General features: G+C 40.4%; 1 protein-coding gene across 1 annotated transcript in view; it reads right to left on the bottom strand.

The window, feature by feature from the left end:
• The window catches only part of CAMKV (CaM kinase like vesicle associated), a 59295-nt gene extending 43923 nt beyond the window's left edge, over positions 1 to 15372 (bottom strand). The window contains exon 1 of the mRNA XM_087924109.1: positions 15044 to 15372. The gene's annotated coding sequence lies outside the window, so the exon portion shown is untranslated. The remainder of the gene's footprint in view (positions 1 to 15043) is intronic.
• Between the last annotated feature and the right edge of the window lie 1966 nt (positions 15373 to 17338).

The raw sequence follows: 17338 nt of genomic DNA, 5'->3' as shown, positions 1-17338 counted from the left end.
AAAAAAAAAGGTGGGTCCAATTACGTGGTGCCTCAATTCACAATCAGAATGACTTATGACTGCAATACTGGTCTCGGTTGTGGTCATAAGCCAAAGACTACCTGTATATAAGATGGGGAAAGTCATTAAAGTCACTGGAACTTCCAAAAGGGAGGAGCTAATGTTAGAAGAATGCCTGCTTGCTATTACATGGATTTTTCTAAAGAGCAAGTTCAGGGCAGCATTAAAAAAAGGACAGCATGGATCATTGTTAGAAATTATATTACACTGCACTGGTCTAGAGTAGCCTTCCTCATCTTAATATTCTCTAGATCAGGGGTATCAAACTCAAGGCCTGGGAGCTGGATCCGACTTGCGGGGTACTTAGATCAGGCCCATGGGGTCACCCTGGAAACAGCAAAGGACTGTCCTGCGGTGCCTTTGCCAGTGAAAATGGAGCTCGGGAGGGCCACGTGTGGACCGTGCTAGCTTCATTTTCTCTGGCAGAGCATTGCAGGAGGCTGTCTCAGCCCGAAACGGAGATCGGGAGCCTGTTTTTGCAGGCAGAGTGTTCGGGCTGCCGCAGGCAACCCTGACATGAATGAGGTCAAGCTGGCCACGCCCACCCTGGCCCAAGGTCAGATACCACCCTGATGTGGCCCTCAATGAAATCGTGTTTGATACCCCTGCTCTAGATGTATTGGTAATCTGTAGAATTCCTAACCAACATGGCTATTAGCCATGCTATCTGGGAATTCTTGTAGTCCTAATAGTCCCTGTACTTCTGAAACACCTAGGTGGCTTAAACACTGGTCTATTGTGAGGTCATGAATCAAGTTTGTTCCTTGCAGAGATTTGCGCATCTCTAGCTTCATATAATCCCACTAACTCTAGCCTCTTTAAATGCAAAAGGAGGTGGGAAGCAATCTTCTCTTATTCCTCCACACCAAGAACAATTCTATACACAGAAGGAAGCAAACATCATTGCCTGCTGCACATGTCTCTACGGAGGCGGAGATAGCACTCCTCTTTTCCGCCTCAGTGGAACAAAAGACTCCTAAGAGCAGAACATGATAGGACTGTGGAATTTCAGGGAAGTTTTCAAGTGGAGCAGAGAGGTGCACAACAAGCTGAGATTTCATCAGAATGATAAAACATATATTGCGAAATCCCAACGTAAGTTTATTGATTGATTGATTTGATTTGTCAATCACTTACAAGATAACAGGTATAATTATAAACATAGTTATGAATACATGAAATGGATACATATACGAAAAATAAAAAGAAACAATAGGACAGAGACGGTAGTGCACATTGGTGCACGCCCCCTACAGACCTCTTAGGAAAGGGGTGAGGTCAATAGTAGACAGTCTAAGGTTAAAGTTTTTGGGGTTTGGGGAAGAAACCACAGAGTCAGGTAGAGTATTCCAGACACTGACCACTCTGTTGCTGAAGTCGCATTTCCTGCAATCAAGTTTGGTGCAGTTTACCTTGAGTTTGTATCTATTGTGTGCTCTTGTGTTGTTATGGTTGAAGCTGAAGTATTCATTGACAGGTAGGACATTGCAATGTATGATTTTATATACTATACTTAAGTTCTACCCATTATGTCTTTGTGGACAATGAAAACATTGGGATGCATGTACAAAAGAGGAAGACTGCATCACGGTATGATTATTTCATCATTTCCCCACCCAATATGTCCCTTTCTTAAACAAACCAGTGCTCAGAAACCCTATCTATTTGTTGTCGTCCAAATCAGTAAGGGATGGTCCCTTTGATCCTGGGTCTAAGTCTTTCAGCTCTGGTCTATACTTTTTTTTTCTTCCAAAGATCAAGAACCATGAAAATAAGTGGCAGATGCTAACTCAAAATGTGATAGAAAAAAAAAAAAAGAGAGCTCAAAATGCAACTAAAAATTGTTTGAAGCTTTTAGGAAAAATGTGTCAAAATGGTCTGGTAATGACCTTTATTGTCTCTACTATGCATGAAACAGCTTTATTATTTTGAATAGTGACTACAGCCCAAACAGGAGTTCTGGCACTTTCATGCAAACCAACTACAATTTACTGTCAATTTTCAAGCACAGCGTACATTAAACATGTTAATTTTTTGTAGATAGTGAACAACTTATTTCATACATTACACAATAGAGTTGGGTTATCCTATAAGGCTCTATTTGTATACATTTCCAATTATAGTACTTTTACAATAAACAAAAAAATATTTGGGGTAATTGTGCCTTACTAATTATTCATGGTGGCAATACTTGTTCCATTCACAACTTTTGCTTTGAACAAGGAAAACATATTTTAATGCTTAAAAGTCCAATATATTAAATGGCCCGAAGTTTTCAGTAGCCTACTATATGGAGGATTCTATGCCAAATATATATGGATCTTTTTCTTCTAGTCTGTACATTAGTCAATAAGAAAATATTAAAGTAAAAATATTATCCATTTTATATTTTGATTTCTGCCCAAATGATAATGTCTTCCATTTTCCCCATTTATGCTTCTAGTTACACTTGAAGTTGGCCTCAATCATTAAGCGTTATGTTGGGTGCCAAGCATTATGTTACATACAGTGATGGCTTTAGGTTTTATTCAGGAAACCATTATTTTTCAAAAAGCAGTGATTTGTTTTCAGTGAGAGCCAATTAGGAATTAAATATAAAGTCTAACCTAGAATTAATTTCCAAGCTAGGGATACAATAGATCCTTGGGCAGTACTGTCCTGCCAGTCTAAGATACTAAACCTACCAAAATCATGGAGAAGGGAGAAACCAATTGAAATTGTTAAAGGGCAGCAATACTCTTATGCCAAAACTAGGACAAGGAGATTACTGAAAATAAATCTTGAAAGAAATTTCGACAGCCTTTATTTTTCTGTAATGATAGAATTAGTGGCTCAGCATAAACTGGATTAAGAATAATATATAACCAAATAACTGGAACTTGATTGTGGCATTTGGAGTATACCTAAGGTGGGCTTTGCTTGTAGAATTAGCCTTGGACTATGTCCTCCAGATGCAGCATGTTCTGAAGATAACCTTTGAGATAAAGGATTTTTGCAAGTGTTTTATTCAGATGTTTCTCCAAAGCAAACCGAAGTCACATGATTATTGATGCAGGAAAACCAGGTTAATGGCTAAGTTCCAGGCTCAATAACATCTTCATTAATTGTCTGGAGGCAGCCATGAGTGGCACAAAAAATCTTTTGTAACAAAGAACAAACCTAAATGTACAGGAAGTAGTTGGAAAAAAAATATCCCAAGATTCAAAATAATACTACATAGAGTACTGGAAGAATCATCTGGGCAAATGGTTCACAATCTTGTCATTTATATATTGTTGCTTGATGTGGTTGACTGGAATTGTATTCCAATATTTGAGGATGGGAGACAAACAACCATTGTCCTTAGGGAAGAAAATAGGAGTCTGACAGGTATACATGGTCCTGTCCTGTTTGTGGCTCCAATTATATACTCATTCACATAGCTGCTATGGAAATTAGCAGGATACTGAATGCCAAAAGATAACAGCAAACTAAAACTGGGTCCTTGAAAGAAACTTGCCTGAATGGATTTTCCTTAACAGGAACACATAGAAGAATAGTCCAAAACTATTTTAGACTATATAAACATTAATTATTAAGACTTCCTGTGAATATATTTTAGTTTTCTAAACTAAATAATGCCAATCGTGTAATGTCATGAGAAACAACTGTGTGGGATTCACTTAACAATGAAGTGAGTTCACTGGAACTCCCCACAACTTGGACAACTTGGACTAGTTCCATGATGTTGTGCTTTATGACCATATCTCTTAGCAATGGAATGGCTTCTTCCAATTACTATAGTTAAACAAGGGAAACTTGTGTAAAGTAGATCAGAGCTATCAAATTCCCAATCTGAGGGCCGGATGTGTCACGTGCTAGCCACACCCATGCCCGGTTTAGTGAAGGGGAAAAAAGTCCCGATACATCATGTGATGATGCCGTGATGCCGTGAGTTTGACACCCCTGATGTAAACCATGCAAGACCATCTTATAAGAAATTCACACTGTCAGCTCCGATTTCCTAGATCCACTGGTCCTCTACCGTATGTCTGACTTTCTTTGAAATCCTGGATTCTGTCCCTCCAACTGTCCCCTTTTCACTGGCAGGGTCTCATCATGATCATAATTGCCAGATTTTGCTTGCAATAACTTTTTTAAAGCCTCTGCCTATATTTTCAAGGATGAAATATAGTTTGAATAGCCATTGTAATTTTGCTAGCATAGACATTTTTCATCCGAAATATGAGAAGCTGCAGTTTATGAATATGCAGAGCTTGTCTGCTTGACTAGTCTTATTCCAGGAATATTGGGCTAAGTCTGCTTGCTACTTGTTGATGAATTGTCCAGGTATCCTCCAATTGTTGCCATTGGTACTTCATGTAATTCCTCTGTTTGAATTTACTTGCTATGGTGTATGAGTTGCTTTAGTGAGTCTCCCTCTGCCCCTGTCTCTTAACCATAAAAACAAATAAAACAAAAGCTGGTCAGATAAGTCCTCTCACAGAGGTTTAATAGGTGTCTGATATTTATTTCAGTGTCTGCGTATTTTAGGGTATTCTCTTTTCTAAATGATGAAATAAAAGTACAATCTAACAATGGCTTTCTAGTATTAAAAAAATGCCATGTGTGGGAATGAGAATGGGGAACTCTAATTCAATCCAGTAATGCCAGTGATACAACATTGGCAGCTAAATGAATGCACTCACTTGAGGAAAGATCATGTTTTTCTCTTGAAACAGAATGACTTCTCTTGAATTCTGGAAAAAAATGATTTATCTCTGAGAATGGCTAATTTCAAGAGAAAATGAATGGGTGATATGCAAGAAGAGTGAAACCCATCTGCATTAATTGTCCAAAGTTGCTCATGTGGGAAGATTGCTCATCTTTGATCACAAGGAAAAAGACCGAAGTATGGATCCAGTCTCTAGAGTGTAGATCAACCAAAGAGTTATTTTAGAATGTGTTCTTTGAACGGATTCTTCTTACTGGACTTCTGCCCATATATTGCTGCTTTGCTTTTGAGATCAGGGGAAAATAGTAAGAGATGGCCGAACTCCCCCCCCCCCCACCACTTCTATAAATTAACAACATTGCTATCTAGCAGCAATTCAAAGAGAAAAATGAACTTGGATTTTGGGCAGAATGTAAGAGGATAACAGAAAATATGTTGTTCTACAAATTTGCTAGCTGTCCTTACATTTGCTACTTGTTCTTGCTTCAAATATGGTGTTTTATTACTGTTCTCTTGGGTTTAGCAATGAGAGAACAAGTTGAAAGAAGGCAATAGGAGTGCTAAGAATAATAAGAGCAATATTGGTAGATACAATAGCATTAGTAAAGAACAATACCTCCATTGTAGGAAAGGCTTATTCAAGTTATTTTGCCCCACAGCACAGGTAAAAATGAGCCATTGAGTTAGCTTAGCTCATTTGGGGGTGGGGCTGAATATATCATTGGAACTGGAATTGGCGTGGAATATGAAATGTAATGTTGGCATTTGAGTTCTAGATAATTTGTGTGTTCTGTATGGCATTTCTTCTTTGTTCATGGAACATGGAGTTTCTAGTGCATATGCATTTGGGTGTTTACATCCTTTTGGAAACATCTGGACAAAATGGAACTGAAGTTTTGTTTTCGGTCCTTACTTGTTTGTTGCAGCTCCACAGTTTAGCCAGACTTCTTGTCAGTGTGTTGGTGAACAACCATAGCAAAAGAAAGGGCTACAGCCTCTGCAAGATTGGCCACCAGGGTCAGAGTATAAACTGCACAGGGATATGATAACTTCATTGAAGTCATTAAGATTTGCAATAATTTTAATTTGGCCAGTAATCAGAGTTTTCAATTGCTTTCTTCAATGTGATTTTTAATGTGTTTGATAGCACTCAGGTACGATAGAGCACCATAGATCATATCATGCAATCTCTGAATAGAAACACAGAAATATGTCACCAGTACATAATCTTGCAAATGAGCAAAGATGTCAGGAAAAGTTCAGTAAATATGAAGTTTAGATCTAGTTTTGAATTTTTCACTTTGCTGTAAGATTTTATCTCAATATCTTAGAATTAAGAAAATGTTAGTAACTATTCAAAATGAACATTTGTCTTCCTCATTTCCTTTAAGAAATCCATGGTGACAACTATAATTATGGTAGAATCTTGATTTAATAGATCGTTTGAGAGTTAAGGGCTCTCCATTAAATCCAAATATGATACAAAAGAGTACATTGGTGCAAGGGATTTAAAAACATCAGTTGCATAATTATGCAAATGACAAAAATTACATTAATTGTCTGGACTACTTCAGAAACAACAGAAGTGCAGTCTCCCAAAAATTCTGTTTGTTGCATCTGAAGTTTGATGAGTGGATTAACATTCTCTCAGTTTTCAGCCTGATGTCTTAATCATTACACCAATTGGCTCTGAATCAAAATGAAGTATGGTGAATTACAGTGAATTATTTTTGTCCTGAGTACCAGGTATTTAAGAGAATCTTCTCACAAGGAAGGAAAAAAAATGAAAAATGAAAAATCCTTTTTAATGTCTGTCTTTCTCAAGCTGTCTACCTAGCTTATCACTTCCAACTTCAATTTCAAGCAAATCCAGTCATGGAGATTTCTCTTACCCAATAAAAATATACACCAAAATGCACACGCACTTATAGTATATATGCATGTATAATCAGAAACCACACAAAAGGGGGCGAGAGCCAGACAATCACGCACACATAGATATTACTAATAAGGTAGCCTATTTATAAAATTAATTGAGCCCCATCTGCTTCTGATTTCTCCCACACTTCCTTACACAGAAATTTATAATTATGTACACTTTTCCCTCCCTCTTTTAGCAGAAAAGGAAAAGAACAAAAACAGGATGGAGTTGAAAGAAGGAGAAAGAAGTAGCAACATTGGTGTGGGGGGAGAAAAAGAAAGGAGGGGATGAAACTGGGCAGAGGTGAGGTACAGTAAAGAGAAAAGGAATGTGGGGGTGATTTTGGGGAAAGCAGAGGGAGAGACACTGCCTGGAAATCAATCAGACAAGATTCAGAAGCTCCCTATGGCTTACAAGGTGACCCATTAAGCCACTGGGAAATTCTGCCTCTCTTATCTGGTTGTTTCTGAGGAAGCATCCCTCTCCCTCACCTCATCCCCATTTCCACAAAGTCATCTATATATTTATTACAAGGTAACTGGACTGGAAGGAAACTGGGAAGCCATGTTCAGGTGTCACAAAAAGGGTTAAATTCTCTGGGCGATCAGCTTTTGGGAAGCATAGTGCCTTTAAAGGCATTCAAAGTTTTTTGCAGGGTTACCTATAGCAATTTGCAACGCCCTCCATTTGCTTATTTTTATTGGGGTTTCTACTCTTAATGATGGCAACATGGCTGTACAGTAATAACTGGGGGAAAACAACAACAACTTGTTTTTCTGTTGGGTAAAGATATCAGGAAAGACCAATTTGATTTTGTGTTAACAAACTAATTGGGTTATCCTCACTAGAATTTCGAAACAAAATATGTCTTTCACTCACTGCAAACATTTTGAAATCTTTCAGGTCGTATATGTCATGGGCAAGTACCAAGAACCTTGCTTTGTAGCTAATTAACAACTCACGAAGATCCTTCAGCAGCTTCTGGATGAAATGCAAAGATTTATAACATTACAGTATTTGCAATTACATCATGCTATGGTAAAAAGATTCTAGTAATCTTTTTAAGCTTCCACTGAGCTGGTTGCTATAAATAGTCCCAAGTAAAATATATTTGGCTGTTTATTAGAAATTTCATTCTCATTGTAGAAAAAAAGATCTGATCAATAAAATGATTACTATTTAACAGTAAACCCCAAATCCGTCTTACCCCACCTCATAGTAAGATTGTCTTTGAATAGGAACTTTGCTACAGTGTAAGTCCAGTTATTAAATTCTTTTTGTTTAATTGTACAGTAAAAACAATACTTTCCTAAAGATGGATGTGCAAACGTGTAAGAACAAAGTGAAAATAAAACAAGATAACTGGCAATTGAAATATGAATGGTCAGAATTGGAGTCAATGTCCAGAAAAAGCAAATGTTGTACAACAATGAGATATAGCTTCCTAATCAATAGATGTGACTATTAAACAAGACTTTCTTTGTTGCCTGGCTCAGTCAATGCAGCTTATCTCTTAAAGTTCACCCTAAATTGTTATAAGAGGAACAGACAAGGCACGTTTTCCTAAAAAGATGAAATGCTGGCATCCATTTGAGTAAAATACACCCATTTAACAATTGTAGGAGGTGAGCTATGCTAGTATATGGCAGAAAAAAAAATCAGAATAAGTCTGGTAACAATGAGAATTCCAGCATTGTTCCCAAGCAACCAAATTTTCTGGTCCATCACTGATAGAGGCAGCAAAATAAATAAATAAATCGCTGTAGTTTGTGTTCTCCACTCTCTTTTGCCAATCCGCTGCCTTTTAGAGATTTGGGGATTTTAATGGCAGAAACTACAGCATAAGTATGCTTTATCTAGTCACTTTTCTACTTAGTCAAAGCAAGAACTTGCAAAACCTGTTTGCTGCCAGTAGAAGAGACATTAATACTGCTTTGCTACTTCAGATCATTTCCAAAGCCTGAAAGCAATTATTTTTTAAATCTCTAGCATGAATCTATTTCTAAGCTGCAGTGCAAGAAGAAACTCTGGATGCATTAAGAATGTGCAGTACTTTTCTTGTGCCCTGGGGAAAGATACCCCAGCAAAAAATAAAACAACGTTTGTAAAGCGGAATTAAAAATTTGGACTTTTAAGTCAATAGGAGGGGGAACAGTATGTTCTATTACTTCTGCAGTAGAAAATTCCTGGATTTACAAAGTGTGCTTTAAAGTCAGTGGGCCTTAAACTCTGTTGCACGCATTGCCAATGTTTCCCCAGACTTGAAGGTGTTCCATGCATTGGTCTCTATATCCATCAGAAGGGGTTTTTTAATGCTGGTTTTGGATCCATTTAATTTCTCTAGCCAAACAAATGCCTCTAGCTATAAATGGTGACATGTTGGCAGATTGCTTCTCATATGTCATATTGTCAGAAAAATTATTACTTCTTGATGGAAAAATTCTCAAGGAGCTTGAGTTTATAGGTGAAAAAGCAATGAAAGGTTTTCTAAAAAATTTTCTTCAATGTATCTTTGTGAAAGCAAATTTTCAGCATTCTCAACCAAATCCAAGTATCAGTATAGACTTGAACTGAGCATATGAACTGAGCATTTTTTTTTTTTTAAAAAAAATCTCATTTTAGACTGATGAAAAGTGTGGCCATAAGCAACTTCATACATTACTTTAAGATATATAATGAACGTAGCATGCACAGGAAAATAAACAGTACCATTAAAACATGCTTATTTACATATTCTTATTTTTAAGAAATAGCTACTGTAAAATTCTTTTTCATTTTAATAATTGTTTGCTATTCCATGGTTTTGAAAAGTTTTTTTTGAAAACCTCCTTTAACCCAAGACTGCCTTTGTTAATATGGCAACAAGATCAACCATCTACCTGTGCACAGTACAACAACCCACAAATATAGATGCACAAAGATTTAATTCACTCCACATTTTTAATTTAATTTGCAATCTGTGAATACACAAATTAGAACAGGGTTATTATTGGACAGTGCACTTTTCTGATTGTTTCTATAATGTTCTCACCTTTAAAAAGTACATTATAATAAAAATGAATCTCATGCACACACACACACACATTTTTATTTTAATTATTGTACAGGAAATATGCTTGGATTAAATGTGAATATTTATCTGGATCCCCCCCGCCCCGAGATTGAAAATATGAGACAACTGGGGAAAAAAAAATCAAATCTGACATTGACTAGAAATAAACAAGATGATGAGAGAATGAAATTTACTGAAAATCTCCAAGTTATGGATATAAAGAAATGGGTAGTTGAACAAAATTGTGGCAAATCTGATTAATCATTTATTCTCATGAAATGTTATGTTAAGAACATGATGTGGTAATTATTTTAGATTGATAAAAAAAATCTTCTCTAGCTTTAAAAGGTCAGTGATAAATCCAAGTCTGGACCCCAAAGTCACTGCTAAATCTTCAGCATCAAGTTCTTTGGCATCATTAGCTAAGATGACTCAGTCTGGGAATACCATACGCAATTTCACTAACAGAATGTTACAGTTCACTGAATGGACTTCAGTTTCTGGAATTTCCCAGCAATTTTGACTGGGGAATTCTAAGTATTGAAGTCCATGCACTTTAAAGTTGCCAAGGCTGAGAGGCTCATTGAGTAGAGTAGCAACTTAGTCTTAGAGTAAGAGTAGTGGTCAAGACTAGAGACAGATTTGAGTGTACTTTCAGCCATAGAAACTCCATGGGGGACTTAGGACCATTTATGGTCCCCCACATTCCAATCTAGTACATGGGGATATGGGAGCAGAGAGTGAAAGGAGAATAGAGACCCACTTGAAACTGCTGGAGAAATAATAAAACATAATAAATATCCATTCCGCTATAATAGTCTTTGTTCTACAAAAAATAAAAAATAAAAATACATACCAGTACATCTTTCTACTCTGCTTCCAGGAGCTTGTCTAGAAAGTGTGTGGAAATCCCAAGAGATGACATTATTTCTTTTACCCTATGCAATTAATTATAATTTTCCATGCATCTTGGAAGGGACTTTGTGGAATTTTTAGTTCTGCCAAACCAAAGCTGTTCATTGAAAGAGACCAAAGGAAAACACCAATTCTTTAGCGAGTTTTGTGTATCCATTTCCCATCCATTTTCACATACTCTGGAAGGAGATTGTTTTAACAGTATCAGATTAGTATTTGGCCCCATATCACTTTACCTGGAAGAAAACCCGACTGGCTTTTAATTATAGGTACATAAACACATGACCTCTTAAGCAGTTGTTTTATGTTCCTGAAAAGCATAGCCTTACATTATTATTTGGCTGTCTGGGGACCTCTAAGCACAGCACTTAATAGGCAATTCATTACATTTCCTAAATTACACTCTGATACGGAAAGAAGATAGGAAGGATTTTCACTGCAAACATGTGAAACTGACACGGATTGGAAATCCATCCCTTTCACACGGTAGGATGATGAAGTAAGGAAATCAATGAAAAGTTCCTGGAGCTGAGCATAAGAGAATTAATTCATATGAAAGAGATGAGTGTTAATATTTTATATAGTACAGGATCGGTTACAGTAGTAAGTTGGGCTGGTAATCATATGGGGCAAGAGCAGGGGCAAAGTCTTTAGGGAGGGAAAATATCCACTATTTGATCAGCCCCTGACCATACCAATGGAACACGGTCTCCCCCAGGTATCATAATGGAGTGTAGATATGTGGAATTGTCAGCCCATGGGAACCTGAGGCAGGAGAGGTTACATGCTACATGATCAGATCAATCAACTACAGTTGGAATGGGCAAAATTTTAATTACTTTTACATTTTGCGACATTCAAAAGCCCACGGGGAGCACTGGTGAAAATCAAATCATTAGATTTGGTGGGACTGAATATTTTGGGTCCTTTGCAGGGACTTGTGGTAGGCTGTAACAGGTGAAATGGCCGCATAAAGCTTTGTAGTATCTCCTTACAACTTTGCTTTTCCCAACCTTAACTAAGTAAGCTGAAACAACCACAACTTTCAACTGGAAAAAGAATTTGGCAGGGCTGCACTGTCCTCAAAAGTTTGTTGAAGGCTGTTTGATGGTCACTGTTGAATTAAAACCTGAAGAGGCACAGCACAGTGAGCCCCAATTAAGGGCACATTTATTTATACCGGCATACCGTGTTTTTATTGTGTTTCATTTCATTGTGTTTCGCGGATGACAGGAATTTTTTTCACAAGACCTTCCCCTGGGAAAAAAATTATATGTCATTGAAGATTGGCATTTTTAGTAATAAAATATTTCTTAAAGTATGTACACTGATTTTTAAAGGTAATGCTATTGCATACTTAATAGACTACAGTAACTTTGATGTGCACCACCAAATAAAAAACAAAGTGTTTGATTTGTGATATTTGCTTTATTACAGCGGTCGGGAACTGAACTGGCAATACCGAGGTATGCCTGTATTTTAAAGAGAGAATCTTTTGATTTAGAGCACCACAAAACCAGGAATGAAAAAAATGGTCTCTTCAATTGTGTCTGGCTTATTTTTATTTATTTATTTATATTTTTTATATTTTTATGTTTTGATAATATATAAATGCATATTTACAGTATGGATTAAGCAGTTAAACATAAACTGCTTAATCCAATATTAACACTGCAGATAATAATGATGCTCATCTTTTTAAAACTATACAGTTCCCCAGCTCTTTTTATTAAAACAGCATTTGTCACTGTCAGTTTTGAGGAGACAGAGACCACATGGTTGAGTCACACTATGGGTTGATTTTGTATCCAGAGCTGGGAATGATGGAATTTGTACTCCATCATTTAGAACGCCAAAAGTTGCTGGACAGATTGGAAGATCCTGACTCCTCTGGATTTCCCCCCTACCCCATTTAAGTCAATAGGCACTAATATTTCATGACTTGAGAAGAGTCAGGAATTTGCTATTTGAAATCATCTGGTTTTCATATGGAAGGGAATGATTTTGGAATTTGATTTCATATTCTGCTCCTTTTTTCATGCACCGTTAATCCATATGCTTTCCTTCCAATATGGACTCTCACAGCACTGAATAAGCAGTGAAGCATATACATTGAATGAAGAATATGATTCTGACATGCATCAATGTATACTGGAAAAAATACCGCACAACCTGTCTACAGGCAAGCCTCTCTGAATACTCTTTTGCCCATTGGTTCCTGCAAATAAAATATTTTTTAATTCATCTGTATAGGCAAATAGTGCTTGGAGATTTGTTGTAAAACTCTGAATGCTTGCTGTGGATTTGCCAGCACATTTACGATTATCAAATAGGTAGATGATCCCAATGATGTCAGTCAAAGGCATTTAACCATTTTTTTAAAAAAATTTAGGTCACTGCTTTTATCCATGTGTCAAGATGTCAAAAAAGCCCAGTGTCGGTTAAGGACCTCCTTCCCCCAGCGAAGGAACGATGCAGCCTTATGCAGATGTGACCAAACTTATGGGGATCAGATGGAACTGAGATCTTTATCTCTCGAGATGTGACCAAACTTATGGGGATCAGATGGAACTGAGATCTTTATCTTTCAAGATGTGACCAAACTTATGGGGATCAGATGGAACTGAGATCTTTATCTTTCAAGATGTGACCAAACTTATGGGGATCAGATGGAACTGAGATCTTTATCTCTCGTTCTCAGCAACCGTCCCTTCTTCGTTCACTAGATCATTAAAGGTCCCGGGCGGGCACGCACGTGCTTATTATCCATCCTCCTGGCCTTCCTTTTCTGCCCTTAACTTCCCAGGTTAAAGCAACCGTGCGGGCCCATTTTAGCCACTGCAGCCAAGTTGAGGGCACTCGGCTCCATTCGGGGGAGCCTCGGGGATCGGAATTAGGGAAGAGGGGAGGAGGAGAAAGCGCAGGTCGAGACCCACATCCCGACGACTAAGTGTCCAGGCCAGGCCAAATTTAGATTCCCCCTTCCTACCCCCCCACCCCACTTCCATCCAGGATCCAACTGCGATAGAGCTCGGAACCCAAGGCTTCAAACTTTGAATCGGATCAGGTCTTTGCTTTCCCATCCCCCACCCTCCAATTAAGACGGAATCTTTAGTTGTGACATTCCTTGTTGTCATGGAAATGAGCGCGAGAGTGCGAGTTGAAAGGAAATCAAAATAGCAGGTGCTTCGACGGAAAGGGGGAGGCGAGAGAGAGAGAGAGAGAGAGCGAGAGAGCGAGCGGATGGTGGTGAGAAGTCACACTTGCTCATGCCAGTCTGGGGAGGAGGGGGCACCAACTCCGGTCGCTCCGTGAGTGGGTCGCCCCAACATCAGCAGCCACCCTCCCCTCCCGACACTGCTCGGGCGCAGCAAGGGCCTTTTCGTCCCGCTCTGGCTCCGCGGGAATTCGGCGGCGGAGCGCTGGAGAAGAAGGCACAAAAAATGGGATGGCGGACGGGACGGTGTAGGTGTGTGAGAGAAGAAGATTTTCCCGCGCCCGCCAGGAATCCAGCGCGGCGCCATGGGAGCAGCAGACCAACTCGCAGCTCAGCTGCCCCCAACCCTTTTCTCCCTAGGGCGGAGAGAGGCGCCTCGGTCCGAGGCTCTCCGGAGGAGGAGGAGGAAGAGGTGAGGAGCGGGGGCTCCAGACCCCGCTCCTCTTCCCCCTTCCCTTCCGTCCCAGACTGAGCAAAGCGGGGGGGGCGCCGCCGTGGCGCTGCGGACTATAGAAGGGGCTCACGTTCCTCTCTTCCCCAATTGCTGCGCGCAACCACGCGCGCCTAAGCAGGAGAGCTGCCGGGTTCTGCAAAACGCCGTTTGGCCGCAGATCAACTTTCGCGAGGTCCGATCCAGGACCGGCCACGCACCACCCAGTGTGAGCTTTTAGGAGCCCCGGTGGTCGCCCAGTCCGAACTCCCTGCCCGGTTGCCCGCCCTGCTTACCTGCGCGGGGCGGACCCCGTTAAGTAGCGGAAGAGGCGCATAGGACAGGGGGGGTGAAAATATAAATAAATAACAAGCGGGAGCGCGAGCGAGGGAGAGGGAGGGACTTCTTTGGTTACATTTCAGTTCCCAAGAGCTGAGCTCAAGAGGCACTTTCCCAAAGTCAAGGTCCGGGGCAATCTTGGCCCCAGGCGGAGAGCATGACAAACACCACACGCCGCGATACATCGCCCGTCGAACGGCCGCGGCGAAGCCCCGTCCTCCCCAAGAGACGCTGCTCTCCAAAGCGCACCGCGCGTCCGCAGCGTCCCTAAGCTCCGAGGAAGAATTCCTTCCCGGTCCGGCAGCCGCGCTCAATCGCTCCAAAGCTCCCCCGCTCCCAGCTCCAGACTGCACCAAGCAAAACGCTGCCCGAGCCGCGCCGCCACCGGCACTTACTTGCAAATCTGCTCCGGCCGACGGTGGGGATCCGAGGGATGGAAACGTCCGGGGTGTTTTGGTTTGCTTCCCTTTCCTTTCCTTTCCTTACGCGCTCCTTCCCTGTCCTTTCCTCCGCTCCGGTTCTGGAGCCTTCCTGGGGATGGGATCAAAACTCCACCAGAGCCCGCTCGGTTATTCCCCGGGCCAGGGGCACTGCGGGGTTACAAAGGAGGAGGGATTGCGCCCCAGTCCGCCGTAGGATCCCGTCGACTGAGGAGGGAGCCGAGAGCGCTCGGTGCTCCGCGGCTCCTCGCAAGTTGAGCATCTCAGTTGAGTTCCAAGTAGGAAAGTTACGAAAGACGAAACTGACAAAGACCCGCCCAGGAAAGGCGGGGCCAGCGTCCAACTATGCCACCCGGAAACTTTTAAGCCCCGCCCACCGCCTTTTTCAAGGCTGTTGATGGTCCTATGCATGATTACCTTTTTTTTGTTTTAAGGTGTAGGAATAAAAGAGATTTCCTCCCGATAATAAGCCAGTTTCAGTAAGGGAAGCTGGAACCATGCAAATCTTTTCAGCCTAGGAATGTTGTTTATAATATATAAGTTTCATGGTATTTATGATATTAAGTCCCACCACCATAATGGACTTAGACCCCAGAGTTGTAGCATGCACAGGTTTCTTTTTGGTCAGGCTGTACTCTTTCTTGTCAAACCTAGTTTGGGATGACTTCCATTAACACCTCAGCTACAGTAGCAATAGATGGAATATTAGAGGTGTATGGGATGTCTTCTTTTTGCAAAATAACTTTTTGGGAGGAGTGTTGTAAAACTGTGTTGTACTGTGCATCAACTTCAGGGCATAGTCCTGATGAAAGCCTATCTTTTGAGATGAGCAGGTAGGAGTGGCCGAAAGCCTGGCTCCATTAACAATGAATCTCCTTGTTTAACACCCAACATCATGCCTGATGAGGTTTATTGGAAAGCTGAGTCAAGCCATTTTTACAGAGAAGAACTTATTAGGCCTTTGAATAGTCTGCTGGGGCCACCCTCCAAAATATTAGTGCAAAAAGTAAAACGGAATTAATTTTAATCCAATTGCAGTTATATCATTTAAGTGTAGTTGCTAGGAATAGCATATACTTGTCATGCATTTAAATTCTCTTCTGACATTAAAAATACAATTTACTGCCAAGTTTTTGGAACCACTTTGGAAGCTGCACCCAAGTTTACTGAGTTTTTTTTCCCCTACATTTCAAGTTACTTCTTCAATACTCATATACATCACTGAGTTGTCCCTGTACCTTCTTTGTGAATGCACATATTTCCTATTGTTACATAGTCCAAATGAGTCATTGTACTGACACAACAGGCACAGGCTGAGACTGCTGTACGGAGTGTTCTTATAGGGCTGGGGCCCAGCAGCTGCTTTGTGTTCAGAAGACAGGGAAAAGTAAAATTGGAACTGGGGTTATAGGCTTGCTTGCAGAAAATCCACAAGGCTCACCAGTGTTAGCTATATATTGCAAAGTAAGGCACAACAGATCATCTGCAGCCGCTCGTTAAGTTTTATGATTTAGAGCCGAAGATGGAATTGTACCCGGAAGGACTTGCAAGCTAATTATTAAATTACAGCATTCCTCCAGAGCCTCAAGTCATCACATTTTTCCAAATCTCAAGAAACAGCCTTTTGCTAATATGTCTACTTCAGTAGCGCTCAGGGAATTTTAGGGTGGTTGTGACTTGCTTACCTGCACTGGAAATAGATGCCTGTCAACTTGTTTCAATAATACATTTTTTTTCCTACTGTGGTCCATATTAAAATATACTCGGTGATCCATCACGGTAGTGGGAACCCATCTATTCCAGGAACCTACTGGGTAGCCAACTGCTACTTCCTTGAGCCGGGGCCTGTTGATCTCCATGCCCTGCTTTAGCAGGCTGAAACAGTAAAGCACACTTCCCTTAAAGACAGGACTTCTTTAGTAATCTGAGAGGAATTGGAAGATGATGCTATGGGTTTTCCTCTGGTTTCTGTGCTATCCCTCTACTGCAGTGTTTCCCAACCATTGCCATTTGGAGATGTGTGGACTTTACTCCTGTTGGAAGAATTATCCTTCTGGGTTCAGTTCCAAGTGGGGAAAAAAGACACTGGAAACATGGAGGCTGTTTGGAAAGATGGTTTAATGGTGGAGAGGACCACATGGCTTGGAGCTCCAGAGTGAAAAGGGTGACCACATGCTTCAAGGTGAAGGAAAAGAGAGAAGAGAGGGGCCAAGATGCTGAGAGAGCCTTATATACCCTCTGTTAGGCCCC

Source organism: Pseudonaja textilis, chromosome 2 (genome assembly GCF_049901715.1).
Source record: "Pseudonaja textilis isolate UNSWEBS1 chromosome 2, rPseTex1.2, whole genome shotgun sequence".
Lineage (NCBI taxonomy): Eukaryota > Metazoa > Chordata > Lepidosauria > Squamata > Elapidae > Pseudonaja > Pseudonaja textilis.
Note: the sequence above shows the minus strand (reverse complement) of the source record. Positions and strands in the feature narration are given on the sequence as shown.